Source organism: Nannospalax galili, unplaced genomic scaffold (assembly GCF_000622305.1).
Source record: "Nannospalax galili isolate Female #2095 unplaced genomic scaffold, S.galili_v1.0 scaffold1118, whole genome shotgun sequence".
NCBI classification, from domain to species: Eukaryota; Metazoa; Chordata; class Mammalia; order Rodentia; family Spalacidae; genus Nannospalax; species Nannospalax galili.
The window spans coordinates 633,794-639,793 of record NW_008342011.1 but is presented as its reverse complement, the minus strand read 5'-3'; the positions used below and the strand labels follow the sequence as shown (position 1 = coordinate 639,793).

General features: G+C 37.5%; 1 protein-coding gene across 1 annotated transcript in view; it reads left to right on the top strand.

The window, feature by feature from the left end:
* The window catches only part of Macrod2 (mono-ADP ribosylhydrolase 2), a 2,130,377-nt gene that overhangs the window by 2,097,315 nt on the left and 27,062 nt on the right, over positions 1-6,000 (top strand). The gene's annotated exons all lie outside the window — the stretch shown is intronic.

Here is a 6,000-nt window from a genome sequence, read left to right as displayed (position 1 = left end):
ATAAAGAAGAGAAAAAAATCATCTTTAACTTAGAGTAAAATTCATCCATTTCTTTTGCTCATGAATATCAGGATCATCTACAGCTTCTCTGTTCCAGAAAGCATGTTGGACTCGAAGTTGAGTCCTTGTAACACTCTCATTGAACCAGCTGTTCTAGTTACTTTCTTTTGCTGTAATACCCCATACGTTGGCCAAAAGCAACTTGGGAAGGAAAGGGTTTATTTGGCTTACAGCTCATAGTCCATCATCAAGGGAAGCCAAGGCAGGAACTTAGGCAGGGCAGGAATCTAGAGGCAAGAGCTGAAGCTTGGACCACAGAGGAATGCTGCTGATTGACTTGCTTCTCTGGTCCGTGCTCAGCCTGCTTTCTTACACAAGTCAGAACTACCTACTAAGGGTGGCAGCACCCAGAGTGGGCTGTACCCTTCCACATCACTCAACAATCAAGAAAATGCCACATGCACATGCCCACAGACCAATCTGACAGAGGAAATTCCCCAACTGAGGTTCCCTCTTCCCTGGTGTGTCAAGTTGATAACTAAAGCTTTCCAGCACACCAGCTGACCCATAAAGCTTATTCCTCTGAAGGATAAAGGGCAGAGACAGGATAGGCAAAGACTCAACTGGACAAATGTATTCCAAGTTTCTACATGACTCAGTTCAGCTAACATATCATGGTCCATAGCAAATTTCATGACCGCACTCACCATCATGGTACGGCCAAATAGACTCTCATGAGAGTGTCAGGTAGGAAGTGAATATTTTTGAATCATCAGTCCACTACATTAATAGTGAGCTTAGAACAGAGATGTGTAAAAAGTTGGTACAGAGGTTCAAGAATGCTTCATTTGAATCAACACCACTTTAATTCAATACAACTGAATCCAGACAGATCCTGTTCCCTGTCACTGTCCTATCACCTATGTGAGTGCATATGTTGAGAAATAATTTTCCCTGTTCTTTAAGAGTCAACTATCAGTAAAAATCTCAAAATAAAATCTTGGATGATCCTTCAACATCTCTTCAAATTTATGTGCTTAATATCTAGTTAACTTACATTCTGTATGCATCATGCTATCTTTTCTTTGGTGATGAGACCTGCTCCATTTATCACTTTTATGTAATGCCACTGACCTACAAAGGTTGCTATAATCAAGGCTGAGGAGAACAGTGGCAGTTGGTAATTGAAATTGAAAATGGTCCTGAATGTCCCAGACTCTATTTCAGCACCTTTTATCTCCTGCTAGGAGCCTTGAAATACACCTCTTGTTTATCTTCCAAGCAGTAGCAATCAAGTGGGGGAGAGTCAAGCAAACTGGAATAAATAGGGAGTAAAGGCAATTTTTTCTTTTTATCAGATACTGTTGTCTATGTGGAATGGACTCATTTCTCTGGGGTAGTCAGTTGTGTTGCTCAGCAGGGTAAATGCTGTTCTGATAACACCACTGTTATTCATGTTAGAGTAACAAATGCTGTTCTTTTCCCCTTTCCCAAATACACATACACACTTGAACAGATACATATATGCAGATGCAAGCTCACAGAAGCAAGCCAGTGCACATACATGTATATATTTATGCCAAATGAAATACAAATATCATACACATTCATGATCTTAAAGGAATAAATACTTCTGCCAGATGCACTGTTAGAACCTCTGAAAACAGATCTAAGAGCCAATGCCTCTCTTGCTCCAGAAATCTTAGCAGTATATGGCATAGAGCCAGAGTGTGCATTTGACTTCTATGTCTTTCTATTAGAGAGCCTAAACCTACTATTGCATGTCATGCTAATCTGTGCCGATACAAGGTTCCAGCGGAGACCTTCCACACATTACATTATTAAATACTGAGATTAATAGGCCAGGCACAGGGCAAATGATTTTAAGGTTTACTGTTGACTGATATGCCTTTCTTCACTTAGCTAGCTCTTAAAAGTATTTTGTATCCTACCTCAGTTTTACTTAGCATTGCTTAACAGAATAGTGTCCTGCCTATTCAATAGAACATTGTCTGGGATTACTACCATTGAATGTCTCAGGAGTTCTCTTTCAAGTACTTGCACTGCCACAGATAGCTCTAGAGCCCATCAGAAACAAGAACTTTAGGAAGAAAGTCAAGGAGGAAAGTCAGTAGAATTAGATCAGGTAATTTTCCTTCCATACTAATCATTTCTGTGCAAATATAACATTAATGCTATGTTTTATTTCATTCTGATGGCCAGAGAGTTAGGTAAGGAACAGACATTTTTATGGTCATTTAACAAGCAAAAATCCAATATTTTAGTAAACTATGATAGTTGGTAAAATTCATTTAAAAATTCAGTAACTAGACAGAAAGCTTCTTTGTCATGTAACTGGCTGTATCATGTCCATTTCTATAGACTTTCCTGTCGTGTTATGTTATTTTGTATATTTCTTTAGGTATTGGTACAAGAATCCTTGGCACTCTTAATGATATATTTTGATAAACTTATGTAGCTAATTTTGACATTTTTTAGATCGCCAGTCTTTTCAATGATGGATAATGCAATGTTAATTCTGTATACGAAATGTTTTTCCAGTAGCTGGGAGATCTTTTTCCACATTAACTTTAACAATTAGTTGTTTAACCTACATAGAATTTATTTTGAGGGCATTGGAAACTATTCCCACAGTAGATAAGCATATTTTCTGAAAATACTTTTATTTCAAATTCAATTTGGAAAAGTTTTGTTGAACGTGTTATTTTAGGGTGAAGATATTCTAATATTTAAAAGATGATATTGCCTTGTCAATCTGTTTGTTGCAAACTCATGCACAAGTCTCAGCTGCTGTTATTTTAAGGTCACTAGGACATTTCTTACTAGATTATTAGTTTTCAGCTATTTTACAGTGACTGGCCTGAGCTGTGTTTTGCATTAACTTTGCTAATTGCTATGACACACTTGAAACACTGATCTGATATCATTCATTACTTTTAGCAAATTAGCATCTATTATTTCTTTAAGTATTGATTTTGCCCTTTTTTAAAAAGAATGAAAAATAGTGGTCAGTTCCCCTCAACATTTGGGCTGGTCTGTTGCTCATCTGTGTTTTCCATCTTGCCTTTAGCATTTATATTTTCTCCCAATCTAGCTTTGGGTTTACTAACTAACAGCTCTTAAGCCATGTGCACCTGCTATCAAATACAAGTGTCCCTCTTGAACACTTAGGTTATATTTTTCAGTTCTAAAACTGTCATATGACTTTAATAGTGTCCAGTTCTCTGAGAAACTTCTTTGCTATGAAATTTATTTAGTCTAGCACCCCAATTTCTTACATCAGTCATTAAAGTTTTGTCTATGATCTCTTCTATGATATTTTCCAAGTTCTTATATTTCTGGAATGCCAAATAATTTTCATTGAATGCTGGACATATGTTTTAAAAATTATAAGGGTAATCTGAGACTCTTGATGACTTTATCTTCCTCTAGTAAGTATTTTTTCCTTCCCATAGACAATAGAGCATAATACAAAAATGTAATCCAAGCAGGGTTTTTTTTTTAATTATTACTGGAAGTTGAACTTAGGTGTGTTCTTTGTGCATTTCTATGTTTGTTCATGGTGCTGGGAATTGAATCAACAGTCTCACACATGCTAGGCAAGTACTCTACCTGGGCTATATTCCCAGCCCTGGATTTAGTTTTTATTTAATATTTGATCTACATCAAGTTCATTTTTGTCCCAAAAGTATAACCCTTCAGGTTAACCTAGGGAAAATCTGAGGTACCTACTAAGGCACCTCTTTCTCATTGGGACCTGAAATCTTAACACTTTGTCTTCCATTCACCCATGAGACCCCTGGAGGTCTGTCAAGTGGTAGGCACTTGGGGAAAGTCAGCTCACTGCTTTGCTCCTTGTAGGGCTGGGCTGCTTCATGGTGTGTTGCTTCCTTGAAATAATTCTCGTCAGCAATCTTCCCAGTGCTTCTGGCTGTTCTTGATAGGAGGGTTTGTCTGCATCTCATGGCCAACCTTAGACAGAAATCCTTTCCTGTATTAGTTATTTTTCTGTTGTCATAGAAACACGGACCAAAGCAGCTTATAGGAGGAAGAGTTTGTTTGAGCTTACGGTTCCAGGGGAATTACAGTCTGTCATGGCAGGGAGGCATGGTGGTGGGAGGTGGCTGGAGAAGGAGCAGAAAGCAGAGCACTCACATCTTCAAGCAGGCACAGGAAGCAATAGAATGACTTGAGATCTGGCAAGGCTTAAGAACTCTCTACACCTGCTTCTAACATAGCCACACCTTCTAAGACCTCCCAAAACAGCACCACCAACTGGAGACAAAATGTCCAAATACTTGGAGCCTATGGTGGACATTCCCATTCAAACTACCACACTTTCTCATTGTAATCTTAATTCACATCTCTTTTATAATTATAAAGTTGATTTATCTTTTGACTTATATTTAGGATATTGTTTCTTATTTTTCTAAGTTCTCATGTATGCTGCAAATTTTCTATTTGGATTGTTGATCTCCATTTCTATTTATAGAAGTTTATCTGTTATATCAATAATTGCCTATGGTAAAGAGTCAAGTATTTTGTTCTTTTTCAAAATATTTCTTATGTTTTCTAACCAAAAGCTTATGGTGTCTATAAAGTCAAGTATTCCTATTTTTCCTTATTTCTGCTATGCTTTTCCTCTTAAATAGCAAATTGTTCTTGCTTCTAGCCTTAAGGAATCCATCACTGATTTCTTCTGTACTTGTATGTAAAGTGGTATGTCAATAAGCAGTTCCAAATGGTAATGTTTCTGGAGTTGACACAGTTGGAAAGAGTGTGCTACAGTGGTAACAAGTCCAACCAGAACTTTCAAGATCTACTTTCTTTGTCTCAACCTTATCCTCAGAAAGTACGAGGAGAACTCACAGTTACCTAATGGAGAAGAATTTTGTTTCTGTGTTATCCTTTTCCTATGCTAGCTCATCTAGTCTCATACCATCAGTGTTATTCTAGAATTTCACCCCATGTTTATTTCACATTTCTCTTCAAATCCTCAGTTAAAAAAGCCTGTTCAGCATTTCCACTTAAATAAGCCTTAGTTCAGATTTCAGATCTTAAAGTGGCTTTCCTCCTCTTTTCCTATTCCACTTCTATTTTATATCTTTTAGCTCTGACCTCCCTTCCATCCATCCACCCATCCATCCACCCATGCTATGAGCTCAGTCACTCTGAGTCATATTTCTTGATTATCAGTTTCAGTAAATGATCTCCAAGAGTACAGACTCTATGTTTGAAGATAATTTCCTCTGAAAAGATTATAAACTGGATCTGCCACACTCTTCATTCCCATGAGGCACACTGAGCTTACCATGCTCTCCTCCCAGGAAGTCCTGTGTAAAATGATTTAACCTCCCCTTTAAAAAAAAACAGAAATAAAAACATCAAATATTTGTACTTTTAGCATTTTGATCTGTATTTGTGTTTATAAATGGCCTCCTTCTTCATGTTGGGAAAACATACTAGGTATTTAAGCAATAAGCGGTTACTGGCCCTTTGAATATCTGGGGGCTTCTGCTAGTATGAATGATCCTGTCTGCTACATTTACATCTTCAACCACAAAGAATGGGTGACAGCCTAAGTGTAACAGTCAGAGAATAGGTCACAACAGAAGCCAACACCATACTGGACACAAAGAGGTTCTCAGACATTTTCCTCGGGAGGCAGCTGCTTTGCCCATCTGTATTTAAACAAAATTCCCTGTCAGGAGAATGCATCCTCCAGCTTTCAGGCACACCTAAGACAAAAGTCAGATTTTTTTTTCTTTATAATTTTTCCTCAAAAGTTACACACACACACACACACACACACACACACACACACACACAACTTCCCTAAATTTAAATTGTACACTATGGTGATTAAGTCATGTCTTTCTTTTATTCTATTAGATTTCTAACTTTTGAGAAACTGTGTGTGATTATCTCACAATTAAAGAGAACTTAGGAGACAGCTCTGAAGTGTTCAGGACTCTCAAC